Genomic DNA, 19,598 nt, shown 5'->3' on the forward strand with positions numbered 1-19,598 from the left:
TATTACCATTCCACGGTTTCGGAAATGCTAATTATTCTTACATATACAAGGTGTCATGCTCTGATCTTCAGCTGCAGCGCGCTGAGAAACAAATCATAATCATATCATGTACAAATTGAAGCTAACAGACAAGTTAAGTCATCAAGTTTTATCAGCAGTGACAGTCTGTGCAAAGAGTTGATGGCAGAGCTCGTCTGAATAACCGGCTCGTTATACCTTTCCAATATTCCCCTGGGATTCAGTGCTTCAGACCTGTATACATCAATGAGGTATCAGCAGTCTAGAGCAGTCTTGTTAAAATATAATTGGCTATTCTTGTAAGCTCTATTCATACACTCGCTCGTACTGTACCACCACAGTGCCAACTGCCCTCCCAGAGTGCCTGACACACTAACCTTTTCATAGTTGTCTCTAAATGGCAAAAGATCAAAAAATAGAAGGAGTCACTGAGCAATCTACCCTTGGGTCTGATTTATATATTCTTGTACTGAATAGATGCCTGCAACCAATAAATCCATCTCAGGCCATTATACAGTGCATCCAGAACAGTCGAGACCTGGAGTGTAATGCGTCTCTCTAATATAGAACCAGTTTAATAAGTACTCTGTTTAATTACAAGAAACTACCTCAAACACATTAAACTGCTACTGAAAATAGATGCATGCAGCGGGTCAGTGTTGTTTGCAAAGAATAACTGTCAATGCACTGTTACAGGACTGTCAAGACTATATGTGTGCCCCAAAACAAGGCTAAAAGGGACCAAGACCAGAGCATGTGGAGCAAGACGATAGCTCGACAAAGCAGGCGCTAAAAAGAAAAATGGTGCTTCTCTTACTGTAAATACAAAACACAACCCTTAAAGCTTAAGAAGTGCTGAAAATGTGAATCTTCCGTATTAGCAAACATGCTAATTCCTACTCCTCCATCTAATCAGCGCTTAGGAGTGAACGTATCAGCGCAGAGGCATTGTCAGGCTTCTGCAGATGCAATCTCTTAAACTGTTTGTTGTGTAATACTAATCAACCTCATTATCATAATAAATAGAAGTGAGGGGAGAGTAGTGGTAAAGACATGGCGGAGAGAGGAGCCGCGTTCTGTATCTGGTGTGTATCAGGTGAAACGACAAGCTGAGCACCCGTAGTTTCAGTCAGGCTAAGAGAAGATCAGCAGATTGTTCTTTTCTATTGTTGGATCATTATGACAGCTGTGGTCCCAGGCAAGGCTGACTGACAGGCCGAGCGCCGTGGAGCTGACAGGCTTAGCACGTCCATTGGCAGATACAGATGTCACATGCACCACAGGTCCATCTTGCAGCTGGGAATGGAGAACAGGACGGTCATCACCAGAGGGCCGCGGGCAGACACGGGGCAGCCTCGCAGAAAAGACACAGACTACTCAGTGTCTGGAAAGGCTGAACACTCATCCTTTCTGAATCACCAAGTGCGTCACAAACCAGCCAAAACACACCAAGTACGAACGATTCGCCTCGCGTGCCGCTGGGAAGCGTGTTGCGTATGCAGGCTAAACAAGCCCGCACCTGTTTCGTTTAACAAGCCGTCGTACGAAGCACGTCTCAATGCTGGAAATGTATGGAGATGTTAATTAAATCCAAGAATGGGCCACCAATTATCAGGCATGTAATGGAGAAGTTGTAAAGGCTGTCTCAGTGTAGCTGACTCGTGTGACCTAATTAGATGTGACAAAGTTCAGCGTCTCTTGGGGGTAGGATTAAGAACACATTGTGGAATGCAGACCGTTTGGACAAAATCGATTATGACACTAATCCTTGATGAATAATGAATATAGTCATTTACCAAGAATGCTGCAGGGGGAAGTCCATTGTGTGATGATAAAACGATGCTTGGAGGTAGGCTGGAATGAACCATTTACTAATACGTGGTGGTAATGATAGAAACCTTCTCTATGATGATAATGTGCAGAGCCCTGAGGCACCTGCTTAAGACCTTTTCAACCCATGGGTGAAAAGGCCAATCCAGAAACCCATTTAACTAATACAGCTGAATCTGTGCGAAATACTCAGTGACACAGGTAAGTTACCCGCTCCTCTGGGAGGATATAAACTCACTTCCCTCAAGCTGTGGCTCTTAAATAATTTAACACATAAAAGACTACGTGAGGGATGTGTTGACTGAAAATCAATTGGATGTCCACAGCCTCATATGTCTCTTTCGCAGCGTTGGCACCAGCACTTCTTTAAAAGGTGCAATAGGTTTTCCCTGCAGGGGCTCTGCTCAGAAAGTACTTCAGGAATCCAGTGCATAACAACAGCACACTTCCCACAACATTTGAAAACATTTCAGAGACGCCGCAGCATCACTGGAGCTGGATATGCCTTTCTGCCACGTCAATCATTAAAATTTCATCCTTGAGTGTGGAAAACAGAGGTAACAAAGACACCACTCTTTGCCTAACCACGATCCAGCGGCGAATGTTTCCAACAAGAATTTAAATTTCATAAAGTGAGCTCTAAACTTTTGTTTTGTACAACGCCGGGTAATCCTGTAGGATTGCAATTACGGAATAGGAATTCATTTGAGAACCATGCTATTTTGGAACTTTACAATCCCTTTAGACGCTACAACAGACTCATTATAATCCTAAAAGTCATAGAGGCTTTGCTGTTGGGACACAAAACTCCAAACAAAACAGAGAGAAGTAGCCACACATCCTTAGCTCTGACAGTGACGAGGCACAGCTTTCTGATGGAGACAAGAAGGACTTTCTCAGTTTTACACAGATGAATCTTTCTCTGTCTTATTCTCAAGCTTAAATACCCACAAATAATACTCATTATCACTTGGATTGTCATGTAGGTGGGTGCATGGCATTAATAACGTAGCCATTCATTAGAATAATTGGAAGCAGTTTAAAGAAATGCTCTCTGGGTAAGATGATTTTAACTTCAATACAATATGGGTTATTTAAAAATAGCTCACAAAATGTTGCATCTGTTCAGTCTCACAAAACACACTCTGTGTGACTGTGTGTGTGCGTGCACAAACGGTGGACGCCTCATGTCCTAGTTTCAGGCTCAAAATTCGGTCATTGCTTTGTCACAAAATGCTGCCACCTGAAAAGCATTCGGAAACCAGCTGGTGGGAGACTCTCTGCATTCAGGTATTAAACCAGCTTTATTCCACGTCTTGGAAGCTGACATGGAATAATGAGACGGAAATACTCCAGGCTCTCCTGTTTGTGTTTCCCCCCTCTCTCCTCCTATACCTAACTTAGAAGATTCATGGATACAGCAGCTTTGGCGAGATCACTCAATTTGTAATAGCGCCAGAGCTGAACTTCTGATTTATGAACAGTCAAGGGTCTACAAGAGGCCATTAACTATAGGGAACACGGAGGAGCAAGATGTATATAAATTAAATTAAAATTCAAGATTATAACTCTCTGTAATTTCTAGGTTCTCTGTCACGTTTTGCTGGTCTGAGAAATGTTTAAAGCTTGAAAGAAGCTACGTTGCAGCGTATATTGCACATGGATGTAACAGTGTCATTAGTCTGCATGAAATTTACAATGTGACCAACATGCAATATCATCATTGTGTAGTGTATATTGTGTATAACCACTTATGCAGCAGCCAGTACGTATAACATACTGCATTCTGCACTTATTATACGAGTGTGTGCTTGTCTCTAAGAGGGAATGCAAATGTGGGCCTATGCATGTGCACTTGTGTGCAGCACAGTCAGCCAGGCTCAACTTCAGTTTGTTGATTTTGATTCAGTTCCATGAGTTTGGACAGAGACATTTCACAGAGCATAATTCTGCTTTGCAAAGACACCAAAACTCAGCGAATCATACTTTCAGGGCCTTGGAAGTTCCACAACGTCAAAGCGCTGATCCAAGCATTTCCATCTCGACAATGGTTGTAGTAATTTAAATGATTTGACAGGTACATCCTCTCTCTTGACAGAGGCAGGATATAACAAAGAGTCTGTGATTCACATATGGGCTCAGTTAAGACAGCTTTACCAGGTACAGAAGCACACAATCCTTCCCATTCAGGTTTATTCCCCTGAATCTCCAGTCGAAGCCACAATGTAAAATCTGTGCATGTAAAAGGACACACAGACAGTACAACAGATGCTCAAACAAACACGCCGCTTTCTGGTTCAGCCAGCTGCTTAATGAAAGCCATGTTGGCCTTGGGATTCTCGTACCATATTGCAGTTGTCAGGTGAAAATCTGGCATCTCAAATATATAAACTAGTGGAAAAGATCGCAGTTCCTTTCCTCTTGTGTTATTCCTGACGGCAAGATCAAGAACAGACTGAAATGCCGGGAAGCCATTTTGTTCCTCGCAACCCTGATGCTCACTTTGTCGATTACATAAAATACTAAAATCAGTTTTCTCGCGGTCAAGACGATCTAAGGTGAGGGTGCAAGCTCAAGATCACTCATGACAGATTTTTTCAATGAGCAGTTGATTGTAAGATGGCTGAAGTTGAGGTGGGTGATAATACTGGGTTGGATACTGGGAGCCAGGACGCTGAGCTGGACGAACGGGCCATGTGGCGGCTCTGGAGGTGAATATGTTGGCAGAGAAGGATCCAGAATAGCAGGTTCTAGAAAACAATGACAAGCCAGTCGAACCTTCCCAACTGCTCTGCGTGAACGTTTTTACCTGGTGCAGAAAGCTGGCTGTTTGCTGTTTGGTGGAGATCTGTAGTCAGAGAGAAGCTTTACAGCAACACCAAGCCATCAAGTGGCAGAGATGACTTCAGATGTGCCGTCAGCTCCAGCCGCTATAGTAGATGCTAGAGCTGCACCGTGGCTCGTTACGCAGATACGTTAGCTTTCAAAGATCAGAGTCAGCGTTATCGGCTAAGTACTGGTTGTGTGCGACGTTGGTTTTAATTTTCTGTCAGTGTCCTTACATACAGTTCCACACATAATTTACAGGAAGTCAGAGACAGAGAAACAAGGACAACAGAGCCATAAAGGTAAAGTTGAACATAAAGCACAGACTCAATGACTCAGCCTCACCAGCCGTGTTTGATTTAAAGGGATCTAATGGCAGAGATGGAACATAAGTGCATTTTCATTAGTTACCTTAGAATGGGATTTTCATATTAGAGGGAGGATGGGTCCTCTTCCAAAGAGTCTGGGGTACTGCACTGCCATGTTTCTACAGTAGCCCAGAATGGACAAACCAAACACTGGCTGTAGAGCTTTTTCTTAGCAGGCACTGCAGGGGAGGAGAAAGGAGGAGCATTCACTTGGTTGTGATCACTGCCAGATGCCACTTAATCCTGCACACTGGTCCTTTACATGTGTGAGAGACCTTGTATGGCCTCAAGTGGTCTTGCAGAGCTGGGAAGACAGGGTCGGAGGTCAGGGGAGAGAAATTACGTTCGCTCTCGTCTGAAGTGTGCTTCCTTTGAGTCTCAGTCTCAGATGAGGGTGCAGCACAGACTCGCGTAGCTGCAGTGAACCAGCTGCCTGTGATTGTCATCTCAAAGACTTGAGATGTTTTTTCGGACTTTGTCGATGCTGTGGGAGATTCCTGCAAGGTTTCTCTCATCTGATCAGTCCCTTACACGATGTAGCATTTAGAGCCGGACAATCCAAAGACCTGTTTTACAGCACATGGACATCGCAATGCCAGGAGTCTTCTGACCAACAGAAGAGGAAATGCTTTGCTACTGAAAAATACGGATTCATCTCCTCCTTTATTGCAGAGACACATGACAGCAGCTTAGATTTAAGTGCTGTTCTCTACCAGCTGTAAGGGGGCAAGGCAAGAAACATAGCACGCAGTATGCCAGTAGACTGAGAAGTACAGAGAAAAATGAAAATTTTAGCAGCCTGAAACTGGAACTCCTTGTTCTCAAGTGGACTGTCGAACAAAAATACAGGGATTTTAACATCATGAGGCTGCCCAGGTAGCTGCATTCAGAGCTGTGGGAAAGGGGTGGGTGGTGTGGGCGGTATAATACATATATTATAAAAACACAAACATTCATTCAGACCCTTTGACAAGTCTGAGTGAATGTTTTTTACTATAATATTATGCACGGTGGGCGAGAAAAGACAAATTGCCAAGGTGTAGTTTATGTCCAAAAGAAAATATATAAATACACACACGTACTTCATCATCAGCATATTCAGTGACTCCAAGACAAAAAGCACACACCAACATAGCCAAACACATTTTTGCAGCTTGAGTATCAGCGTGATGTTACAGTTTAATGATAGTGTTCGACTGTTTGGTGCTAGCTCATAATAACCCAAACGCTTCACCTTCAGCTGGATGCTCGAGTTAAGTTGCGTTCAGGAGCTGAGGTATATGTGGTCTGTTGACCATGATGCTTGGTGTTTTAATAATTATTCAACATTGTTAATTATTTTTCTAATCTTCCTCAAGCATTCAATCCTCAGGGAAAGAACAACAGGAGAATTATTTAAGATATTTTCATACATTTAATTTTTTGAGAGTCTCTACAGCATGGCTGTTTCCCAGCAGGGGATGCTGTAGCACCCGCAGCACCCCTACTTTCCACTTCCTGGCTGCGCTTGACTTTGATGTGTAGTACTGCCCTGGGCAAATTAATACTGCGCCTGACACTGTATGTAAACAGCTGTTTGCAGGGGGAGCCCCAGCCAGACGGGAATCTCCAGGAATCTGATGTGGAAATGTGAATCTGTAAGTCGTCAGGAGGGAACGGCAATAGGTGCAAATTTAGTGAGTACAGGCATCATGTCGGTTCATTTAGGTTTGTGTGAGCTAAACTCAAGGCTTCCAGGCAGTTTTGGATCGTCAGAAGGGAACAACGTTGGGCTAAATCTTCACTCAAAGAGCGGCCATGCATCGGGAGTACTGGTGGAGTAATATATCGTTTGTACGCACAGGTCAATGCCAGAGCCTCCGACCTCCAGCGTGTTTGAAGTTTGTGATCACATGAAGCATCAGTCAAAAAAACACATGCAAACCTCCATGAGACAGAGATGTTTCAGGGTTGGAATATAAAGCAGGTGGAGGGTTAATCAGCGCTCCCATGAAATAATCTCCGACAATGCATCTCCAAGTTCTTCAAGCCTCCCTCAGATGGTTTCCAGGAGCTAACATTCCCAATGTGTAACCACTGGAATGATGTTGCCGAAGTCCTCCTCTGGCAATGCTTCATAGAAAACTGTCTGCTGAAGAAATTACATTCAGATTACAGTACATTAGCTGACTCTTCACAATAAGTGCATTCAGTCATGTGGATGTAACCAAAAAATTGCAGGAATCATGGGGTCCCTCTAGGTACAGGGGTGGTTGAGTTTCAGGGCAGCACATACACAGTAGAGCCCGCCGAACGTGGTTCTAATCACAATGTCCACAGAGCTAATCTTGTATCATTCCTGCCCCACATCCCAGGAGTACAACAGGAAGTGCCCTTAGATTAGCATTAGTCTTTTTTTCTTGTGATTCCAGTGACTTAGCTTAGCATAAATCAAAGGTCTGAGGACACAGCCTGTTATCGCTGCACAGATTACCCCAGAACAACCGGATTTAGATCCACGGTATGTAGATCTTGGGCAATTTACATACCCAAGTTAAGACCAAAGGGAAAAAAGAGATGGGCTCTGATTCAAGGTCAAATCTCTCTGTGTGGTTTGGTTTGAACGCGAGGTCCTGATGTACTTTATGCTCTGATGGAAGCTTTATGACGAAACCCTTCAGCAGATTTGTCAGCTTGTTGTTGTTGTTGTTGTAGATGAAATGAACACAAAACGATGGCGACATGAGGTGACCCTTTCCATCACTTGTGATGTTCTGTCTCAGCTGTTGCCCACTGAGGGCGCTGCATTCGTCATGAGGGCTGTGAGTGCAGTAAAAGTATGAACACTTTAATTACAGTTAATGTCCTTTTAGCTTCTCTTCCAGCGTCTGTCATCATAGCAACAAAACTCTGAGTCATCGCCACACGTTCATCTTCTTTTTGGATATTGAATACAAAAGAGTCTAATGATGCTGCATGGAAAACACACATATGTCACAGGGCAATTATTTTGTTTTCAGGTTGTGATACATTTGCATCGTCGGCGGCAAAGGTGCTATTATCCTCTTGATGATGCTGCAAGTAGGGGATGGTGTGATGAGAGGTATTGTCCCTCTTTACTAGTCGTTGCTTGGCCAAAATGCTGGTTTCCTCTCCCAGAAAGCCCAACAAGAACATGCTTCACATAATTGCAAGACAGACAAAACTGTCACGGGATTGAATGACGAGCGGAAAACATAATCCTGTGCACGTAAACATGGAGAGCGAGCGGGATAACACAGTGGGCTGTGGAAGCGTGAGCTGTGATTATTGATTCTGCAGCGCAAGTTGAGAGATTCTAAACACATCGCCTTTACCTTAGGCGCAAATTAATATTTCCAGTTTTACACAATGATGTGCTCGACTCGCGTAAGATATTGTCTGATGTCAACTGCCAATCCACTTAATAGTGTGTGTTTGTGTGTGTGTGTACAGCAGCGTGAGCGACCAAGCTTTTATAAAACATCAATTGTGACCATAACAGACTTTGGGATATGAAAAATTATGTCAACTGGTTTGACCTCTCAGAGACGTAAACTGATCTATGAAAGTACCAGCTTAAACAACCTATGAATACTTCAAATATTGTAGCGTGTAGAGTCGTGGAATGAGCCATATGGCTAAATTATGCATCCTTGAGTGGTGAGATCATTAGCCCCCAGGAGGTCCCTCTAAATAGACCACAGGCCTCGTCTAGGCCTCCATTTAGAGACTATAGAAGGAAAATAGCTTTGGGAACCATGCTAATGGTTCACAACCTGACGAAAGCAACCTGATAATGGCACAATAGTCACATAATGAAATCAAATTAGAGGCCTCCATCTCATATTGTACAGTCCATTTCGAACTGCAGGCGAAGCATCTATCTGTAAGTGATTCATAACAGCGTTTTTATGAGTCATCCCTCCAAAGATTGTGTGTAATAAAGACGGCTGAGGAGAATAAAAGTGTTTGATCACGCATCCATCCGGTGGCCTAAGCCTAATCCAGTAACAGCTCCTTAAGGAGGTCACGCTGAAAACTTTGGGCCATTCGCAGGCAATACAGGAAAATTATGGATGGTTATTTCCCTTATTCACCATTACAGTTATGACTACTGTTATAGTGAGACAGATGTGTCATTTCGTAACTAGTAAGACATTTCATCTCTCGACACACAGCGTGACCCGCCTTTGGGGGGCTGCTGACATGAACAATCTGTATGATGTAATAAGCAGCAAGAATCCTCCAGTCTACCCCCATAAATGCTCTTTCTCATTGAAGGCTATTGCACAACAACAATCTCACTCCCTCCTGTAGCTACTGCCAGGGACGACTACACGTTACCACCTAACTGAAGGAGACTTGCATTCAGTGGAGGCCTGGAGTCCCTCTGGGAGCCACATTGCTCGTAACAATGCCACAATCTCTGCGTCTCACTACTCAGAGGGTGGACGCCTGGTGTGATATACACCTTCACATTAGCCCCTGACAAGAAAGGGTTGTTTTTGATGAAGTGCAGTTCTTTGGTGACAGCCTCCTCTCTCATGAAGAATATTTACACAGCCACAAGTGGAGGGCTGTAAATAAATTGCCTTGTGGTGAACCACAAAGTCGCTGGACCTCCTCCCTGCAGAAAAGGCAGAGATCAGGGGAGATGACAATCTTTCTCCTCTCTGTCTTACAGTAACTGCAGCCATGGATCAATTACATTCAATGTCCTGAATAGAGGAAATTGCAGTTTAGCATTTTTATGGCTTGTTCGGCTTGTACTTGCTGCAGAGTCCAGATTGCGACAACAACCTGGCGCTGTGCTGCCAACTGCGCAGAAAGTTTCTACAGCTTGTCAGATGTCAGATTCAACATACTATTAGGAATATAAATGGAGGAGCCGATCTGTTTGAGCGCTGCAGTGACCTCTTTGGAGAAGAAGAAGAAGAAGAAGAAGAAGAAGAAGAAGAAGAAGAAGAAGAAGAAGAAGAAGAAGAAGAAGTCCACATCACCATGAACTGTGCCAGATACTCGCTGAGTTCTTGTTGCTTCATTGAAAAGTCACTGCAGACAATTATAAGTGTTAAATACTGCCATGCTGGTAAGACTATCAAGCTCTACAAGTCCTTTTTTTGTCTTGTTTTTGCATGTCAGACAGATAAGGCAGACCTTCACTGAGCAGTATTTATCAGCTGATTTGTTCCACGCTTGTGTGTGTGTGGACAGCATTAATCATCTGTGATGCAGTGATGTGTGGTTGACAAAGCTGTTTCAAATCAAGGCCCACTGACTCGCATTGTCTCAGACTTTTCGAGAAGTCCTAAAAGTACTCGTGATAATGAAGAATTTTAACATCTGACGCTCCATAACAACTGAGCCATCTCCATCGGCTGTGTGATGAGGTAGAAAGCTCCAGAACAAGTGAGGTCTGAGCTCTTTGGATCAGCTGCGTTTTCCAAGGCCAAGAATGAACTGAATGAGCTGATTTATGTTGACGTGTAAAATGTGGTGTAAGTAAACTTTTAACATTTAACACTCAGCACAGGATCCAGAGGAATTACATCTAATCTGGACAATTCTGCATTGATGCAGGGAGTACAGTTACGTAGCATAAAGTCAGGATGTGGAGGTCAGGGTAGCGGATGCACGTGTTGCGCAACCAGCTTTCATGCTGGAGATCAGAGTTCCCCCCCGCCACAGATTTTTATCAACCCTAACCATGAACTTCTCCTGACCCAAACCACTCTGTAGCCACAATTAATCTGCTGTAAATACAATCCTTTCTTACGCATACTGTAAAACGTATATCACACTGTAGCTGCCATGTGCAGATACTGCAGAAAGGTGCTCTTGCAGAATATTGATCTTGTGCAGAGATGGGGTTGATATATTGCATGCTCTGGAATTACAGAGCCAAAGTGCTGTTGAAGCATCCATGTAGGAACTTATATATGTACGCAGATGATGATATGTTGCTACGTGCAGGCCAAATATTACCGAAAGCCTAATATTACTGCATTCTCCACAGGAGATATGAAGGCAGTTGATCATCCTGAGATCTGACAAGCATCAGTTCAATGTGCTTAAATCAGATCTCGATCATTTTCAGTGATAGGGCACACCAGACACTTGACATATTGTTGCTGTCCTTATCTCAGAGATGAATGCATAATTTTATCTTGAACCTCTCCAAATAGGCACAAAAATAATTAGAAATTTTTAATGGACAACCTGCCAAAAAAAGGACAAAATTCATTTCTGTTTATGACCTTGCATCTTTCATTGTCCTCGAATTTTTCAATTTTGCTGGGAACACAGCGCAATTAATATTGTATGATGGCAATTTGAATTCACCCACTGCCATGCCACTCCAATAAGATAAGCTTCATATTGCTGAAGCTGTGAGAAAACCAGGTGCTTGAGGCAGTCTGAGTCTACTGCATCACATCCGATCACCACATTGAGCAGGTCTGTGGCCCTTACACATTCTGAACACTCGTGGCTCAGTGTGATAAAATATGCAGTAGGTGCACGATACATTATACTGAATGGCTTAAGTCAGGTAACATGCTGCTGGAGTTTGCAAAAAAAAATCCTTTATCCTTCATTGTCAGCTGCCATTTTGCAGTCTGTGATTAGTTTGGTTTGTTTTTTGATTGTGGAGACTTCACAAATAAGGGAAAGTGTCTCACTGAGCACGCTCAGAAACATGAGAGCCATCCCCGACTTTTGATTTCCACATTAATGTGTTATGTGAACGAGGCCATGCGGCATGTATGTGTTTATGTGTGTGTGTGGAGCAGCAGTGGATTTATTATCATCATTATCGCTTTCTGACTCTTAATTAATCAGACAGTCTTTTCCTGCGAGGCTTTTTGTTTATTTTCTAGCTCGCTGTAGGACCTCTGTATCAGTACAATGATTTTAATGGACGACACTATCTCACATATAAATCTTTAAAATAAAATGCATCCTGAATGGTGTTCAAATGAGGAGGTGATGAATGCACACGGTTATAAACAACTTCTCCAGCTCTTCTGCCCCCCCCCCCAAAAAAAACCAGCTGCAGTTATGAAAATGCTAAAGGAGCTAAAGCAAAGGAACCTTTATTTTTGAAAGTTCAGATAAGCACCGTGAGATAAGTAGAAATTTACTGCGGGCTGGTGGAGTTTAAGATGTGATGAGAAACGCGCCGTGTCTGCTTTGGAGTTTGTGTGCTCACCACAAAACAGCGGTCCACATTTGCAGCGACTCGACAGAAGTGTTTTGGAAGTTTCACCCTCGAGCAGCATTTTCATGGCAGGTGGTATTTGGTGATATCAAGAAGAAAATATATATTCTTAGGGGAGCAGCAAGGGTATTGAGTGTTAGTGTCTCCAGCTTATAAATTGAGTGGAATAATTGCAGGCACCTGACGTTAATGGTGATTCACTTTGCTTCTTCGCCAGCAGATGTTTCTTTCTCTCTCTTTTCGGTGGTGCAGTGAGTTGTGTCCCCTCCCCATGGCCGCGCCGCAGCTGACAGGGGCGTTTAGAGTGGTCACCCTGAAAGTACATTCTTAAATAAAAGGCTCTCCTCTATCTTAAAAGTGTCCGCGGTCGTGTTGTGGCTCATTTAGCAGACGGTGATGCTGTCTGGTGTGAGGCAGATCTTCCATACACAAGTTCCAAGGTCCTTAATTATACACAGAGTTACTTCTGGGGGGCTGGGGGGCTGACAATCAGACACTGTTTACTTCAATCAGGCAGGTTCACTTGTGCTACTGTGCACATCGTAATTAAACTCTGCCTGGACTCACAGTAGAGTAGATTAGGACATCTGTTCATTTCTTTGCAGTCAGAAGTTGCTCAAGGTGCAGGAAGATACTGTGAAATATTGACGTGTCAAAGAATACTGATTAATACAGCGTACATAATCGACGTATGATCATATGCTTGCAGCATGCTGGCTGTTTTGGAGGGGAAATTGACACGGCCAGTTGTTCTCTCTTTGGTAGCTTTCCCCAACAGCAGCACAATGCATGACGCATCTCCTTAAGAAAAAAAGGAAAGTAAGTAAATGTGCTGTTCATTTGGCTACATTTCACAGAAAAAGAGATGCAATTTACTGATGTTCATAGCATCACACAGCAAGGTGATTATGGTATGAATGCATGTTTGCAGTTGGGAAATCATATGAAATCAAACACACAAATCCGATAATTCTTTCCTCTTCTTCTACATGTATTGTTCAGCTGTTTTGGGGCTTAGAGTTTTCTCATGTCTCTTCCAGTTTGTCTGCTCTGCTCTCATGCTGAGCTTTTATCCTTCCTCTCAAATCAGGGACAATCAAAACAATCACTGCTGTGTGCACAATAATGCAATGTTAGAATATGCAAACAAAAAAAAAAATCTCTTCACCTTAAATTGCTAAATATTCAGACAAGCAGCGCACAGATGTACGACTTAGCGACAGGCAAGCCTAATGGAGGAATAATGCCACCATTATTGTATATATCTATTCACAAGCCACCAGATGAACACATAAGAGTAATTGTGGTGCTTTCTGGGTAGAGAGTGTGCTGTGGATGATGGGACCACATGGTGAGCTTGTCTTCATCTGGCCCAGCAGGGGTGCCACGCTGGCCATCCTTCCCATTCTCTGAACCCCTTGTCAGAGCACCACTTATCTGCTCCCCCAGAATAGTGGCTGGCTCCTGTCTAGGTTCATCCTCTTCGTCCCCTCACGCTATTCCGCGGCATTCCTTTGTGAAGATGAGGGCAGGCTAATACCTGTGCTATTTTGCAATGCTCAGGAGCATCTTATCGCATGCAAGCAAAATCCCTGGCCTAGGAAGGGAGCAGCTAGGCCAGTCTTGTTGGGAAGGGGCTGAGGCTGTGGTAACCAGTGGCGAGGAGGCAGCCTTATCTCAGTGTGAGCAGCCGTGGCACCCCTCCCTATCCGTCTAAACTCCACACAAGCCTCTCAGATTAACAACAGCCGTCTCCTCCCTGCACCAGTCCGCACATGCCCTGCATCCACCTCCCCGGCTCCCCAGCGTCCTTGAACAGACATCATTACGGTGATTATTACTGTTTATCAGGCTGATGTACACAGAACAAAGCATTGGCCTGTTCAGGAGTAGCTTTGTTCTGGTTTTTGTGTCTGTCGGTTCATGGCTTTGTCATGGAGGTAATGAGGAGGCCTATCAAGTGTGCGTTAACAGGCCTTCTGGGGAGAATGCTTCCATGGACAATGAGCAGCAAGTGGGATCATATACAACACCCTTGATTTAGTACAGCTTACTGTTTCACCGTTATCCCTGCCGTGTGAGTCACTGCTTTCCTGAAGCTTCCTGTTCTGTGGTTTATCGTCCAGAGTACACGTATGCACAAACAGCTCCAAATACTTTAAGTTTTTTTTATTCTGTTTTATGTTCACGTGCTTTGTTGGTCTGTAAAACATTTTACAATGACCCTGTGTGTTAAAAGCACCTTATAAATACATTTGGACGGCCTTGAATTGACTCAATATGCTTACGGCTCCCACAACGCTGAGCGCACCGTGGAAAAATCCATTTTTCATTTTTGAAAAATCTGATTTGGGTTTTCATTACTCAATTATTCTCTACTGAAACCTAAGGGCGGTCTGTCATCAGAATGTGCACTCCTCTGCTGGCTGCACGATGCGCTCGGTTACATTGGATTTCTCTTGTCCCAAGTACTAAAATATGCAATTATGTATTTATCGCTGAGGAAGAAAATGTAATGCCAAAGGTTAAGGATTTATATTTTATGCAGTGTGCCTTTACACACCTTCTAAGCAACAAACTCTGTAATCCACAAAAGCCAGACTCTTTTTGTTTGCTCTTTCCGGCTGGCAAAACACATTCTGAACGAAGACCGGGGCATCTGTTGATTTGGGAAGACAAACAGGCATCTTAATTAAATTCAAAGTGGTTAACGCGTAGGCATTATTTAAATCATAGCGACTGAGAAATTAAGTTGGAATGCGTTTGAAACGTGAAGTCAAATATACTGGAAGGGGAGGAAAATCGTTTAATTAAATCCCTATAGTTGTCATTAGCATGCGAGCTTCTGGAGCCCTGGTCACAGATTACATGTGATGTGCTAAAAAGCTGACGAGCACTTTTATTCAAAAGTTATTAACTTCTTAAGCACCCAATTACGTCTGCTGGATTGCGAGCACACAACTTATAATCTTCTAAGGCAACTTTGGCTTAGGATCATTGTCCCTCTGAAGTACGGCCAATTAAGCCCTGTTGGGGCTGACAGAGGAAACATAGACCGTGTAATGTCAATACGATGCTATTTTTTCCCTCTGAAAGTTAAAGCACAACCGTTCATACAGGGAGATATACCTTCCCTTCAGTATGGATAATTAACATGCACAGCAAAGTGGAAGAATGTGTCATGATGGCACAATTAGCAAAAATGATTATTCAGCTTTCTTGTCTGCTTTTTACGAGGTGCTTGAAAGCAAATCAGAGCTGAAACTGTGGAGGTGATTTCCACAGACTATCAGAGCTTTACCTTCGTGACGCGCTGGACGGAATAAAAGGAAAAACCAGATTCAGCCTAAGAGAGGAGAGAGTTTGTTTTTGACTTACCTCGGCAGAACTCTATGTATTACGCTCACATCTATCCCTGCACTTATCTGTTGGCCGCACTTTATTTACTCACTTTCACAGCTTTGGTATTTTTCTCTCCTTCGCCAAGCTCTTTAAAAAACATAGAGCACCCATTTTTTTGTTTGTAGGAGGAATGTGCTGACTTACGGCAAAAGACTGATGCTTGAAAAAGTCCGATTTTGGTCTTTTTATTCCATCGGCGAGCTGTGACGTTCTGCACAAAAACAAAAAGGAGGTCTTAGAAAAGCTGCAACATCATTTTTACAACATCAATAAAGAAAGCAGAGTTGGTACGTGCAGAGGTGTTTTGCTTGCATGAGAAACAGCTCACTGGAACATGTTCCCATGCCACAGCATTCGGAGGTCACTCTCGGTATTTGTCAACTCATTGGAATTCTGTGAGCCAGGTAGGAGAGGAAGCTCATGGCGTGAAATTGTCATTGCGGTGACTGCAGACGACCTGAGGGACGTGGGTCAGTTGTCAACCAAATGACGGGGTAGTCCAATCCTTGACTGCCTCCCAGGGCGTGTGCCTCTGCGGCACACACTTCCCTGCCAGGAGACAGTGTAGCACAGCTGTCCTAAGCTGTTGTGGCTTATGTTGGGATCTATCCAGCCGCCTGTTGTGACATCTTTCTCAACTTTTTAACCCGGTCGCACTCTCTACCCTACGTAAGTCCAAAGCCCTGACACTGATATCACTTTAGCTTGATAAAGGCAGCACTGCAGCCGGCTGGATGCACGGACACACAAGGCGAGACAGCCTGAGCCAGAATGCGCTTCAGACAGGTCGCAATGTATTATTCTTATCCGCTGAGATAAAAAATGAATTATTGATCTAGAAAATGCCTCTGCTGATTGTATTCCACTTAAAATCACAGCTAGTGTAATAAGACAAAAGAGAAAGCTTTCAGGAGAGAAAATTGAGCTTGCTGTCTTTTTCTGACTGGATTGCATAAAAAATTCAAAGCTGCTCTTCCCAGTGAAACACTGGTCCAAGTGAATATGTTGTGTGGTATGAATATAAGCATGCCAGCAGGTCTAGATCGGCCATTGGCTTATTTACTCAGCCCATATACAGACAACAGATCATCCAGGCTGCAGGGACACGGCTGCTGCAATCCGTAATAACAGGTATCGGCTGCCATCACAACTGAAATCAAAAGTATGTAGCACTCGTATGTAGCAATTAGCACTCATTAAAAGTATTTGCATTCATTGCTGAAACATGGCTGGAGAGAGAAAACCTGCAACCGTGCCAAAAAAAAGACCTTGTTGGCTGATGCTGCAAAATGTGCTTGGATGACAGATTTACTGAAGCAGCCTACAGGTGATGATGGGGACAATGACGAAGCAACAAAGAGGAGGAAGCAGGTGCTTTGTCATGCTTACGTGCTATGTGCTGTAAGTGAACTATCACAAAAGGCTTTTGTTTAGCTTGGGCTCATCACGAGAGTCCTGCTGCAGGTTTGACCAGTTCCAAGGTTTAACTTGTCCGACTCAACCTTCAGGGAAGTTTACGCTCAAGGTTAGGGTTAACGTCAAGGTTAGGGTTAACGTTAAGGTTAGGGTTAACGTTAAGGTTAGGGTTAGTTTACTCTACAGGTGAGCATGACTCAACAAAGGGAATGGATGGACGAGGATGGAGCAGCAACTAGCACAGATCTAATTAAAGGCGCACGACTAATGTTATTGTGTGATTGTGAAGTAAATTAGAGCACAGCACATCAATCATATCACCAGGTTGGACCCCTTAATTTAAGATATTTATTGTCAAATTACAAGAAACAGAATTAATTATGTTGCATATTACCCCACGTGTGTATTTGCCCATGTCAACGTTGGACATGGTGAATTTAATGAATTCAATTAATGTTTGAGCTCGTGTCCTGTTTAATATATATATATATATATATTTTTTTTTTAGCAAACAGATGAGTTTCAAAGTAATTCAAACACTAATTACTGGAAATTTCAGATGCACAGCCAGACCAGTACACAAAAACAGGGAGGAAGCCCTTGGAAAATGACTTTCACTGTTTTACATATTAGCTTACAACCAACAGTACAAATTCTCACAAGTTATTGATTCGCTGATGTTGAGTCAGTTTGAATTTTTGTTTGAAACGGGACGGCTTTTTGTTACCAGTCCACCCCTGCATGTCAAATACATCTGATTTCATTGTAGCTACAGAATAGTGGTCACAACTTTTGTGCAATCCTACTTTCCTCATCCGACTGCTCACACTTTAGCGTTGATTTTGAATAAAACAGAGCTTGGTTGGTCAAAAGATCCTGGGCCAAAAAGACACTTAAATCCCCCAATAAGCTACAGTAGCAACCAGGCCTGACAGCAAATCTTCGACTTAAAGCTGACGTGAAAGTGAATAGCTCTCACCCAAGCCCCTGGTTTGACAAAACTATATTTGCTTTTAATCTTCTTATTGAGTCCAATGCTGGCCTTTTAAAGACCAATTGAAAAAATGTAAATCACATACAAATGAGGAGTAATTCTGATTTCCTCAGTCCGCTTGTCCCTCAGTGACCATATCCAATTTTCAGAGTTATATTATCAGGCTTGGTGAAGTGGTCAGCACACTAAAAGGAGCTAATATCTGAAAGAGCAGCTGCTCTGCCAGGGCTCAGAGAAAGCTTGACTCACACTCTGCTCTGTTACCCCATTTAAATGGACAGACTGGAGCTAATTTTAAATAAAGTCTAATTACGGACATGCTTTTGAAACGAAGAGAAACATAAGATGGGGCTACCATCTAGTAGCAATTATTCTCTGGCATAATGTGTCTTAGAAAATGCAGTGAAATGCATTAATCTTTCTTTTGACTTTCTATAGACCATGTGAAGTCAAAGTTCATGGGTCATATAATCATTTTTCCCCTTTAAAAACGTTATCTTGTATGTTGTGTGACAGTGAAACAATGATTTCAAAGCATGTGCGTGTCCGCCATCAGAAAGCACTGTCAAGGAATAAACCAACTTCCTGCCAAGTACCCCCAAAATTAAATATTGAACCACTGAAATGGGAATGAGTCAAATGTATATGATTTATATAATATATTCCGCTGTGTGAATGGGAGAGGAATACGGGTGACTGATTAGGCTTTTATCTTCACCAGTTCCCACTGATTATACTCGTGGTAGTAAAGAATGTCGGATGATTGAAAGAGACCAAAGAGAGTAGTAACAATAGATGGAGTGCACAGGGCGAATGCCAGCGAATGCAGCACCAGCACAGGAAGACAGTGCACTTTCCATTACAGCTTCTTATTTGATTGAGAGTTTTCAACATTCTTGTTTATTTAAATGTCCGACCTTCCACCCAGCAGTTGTTTTTTTCAGGCATGTCAGTTCTTCAGCTCACTGGAGCAGGATGTGGGGGTGGCATTGTTATCCTTTGCACTCACACACTAAAATCCTTGCACCTCAAAGGCTTTTCCAATGTTATGGGCGAGCGCAGAAGAGCTGTGCTGCCAAAAGTATTGACCACTGTAAACCATAAGATATAGAACCGGCTATATGATCCATGCTCAGGAAGTGCTGTAATGTACTTACAGTAATGGTGTTATGTCTGTAGTTGAGATGTTATTAACCACAAGATCACTCTTCCAGAGTGCTGGAAGACGGATCTTTGGAGCATGGCTTTATATCCTCATTCTGCATCCTTGTGAACAAATGCTCTCATTTATGTCTAAATATATGATGCATTCTTAATATGAACATGTATTAAACTGACAAATGCAGGAATGTGAGCGGGAGAGGTGTTTTTCCAGCAGGAAAACCACATATCATTGATTGCATCCTTTACTACGCAGCACACCTGCCATCGCTTTTCCATGAATAGGCTTAATCTGTTAAATCTTTAAGTAAATATGGATAAATGTACATCAGTGCAGTGCAGCTTCCCGCCGTGCCGCTAAAGG

This window comes from Chaetodon trifascialis, chromosome 3 (assembly GCF_039877785.1).
Source record: "Chaetodon trifascialis isolate fChaTrf1 chromosome 3, fChaTrf1.hap1, whole genome shotgun sequence".
Classification (NCBI taxonomy): domain Eukaryota; kingdom Metazoa; phylum Chordata; class Actinopteri; order Chaetodontiformes; family Chaetodontidae; genus Chaetodon; species Chaetodon trifascialis.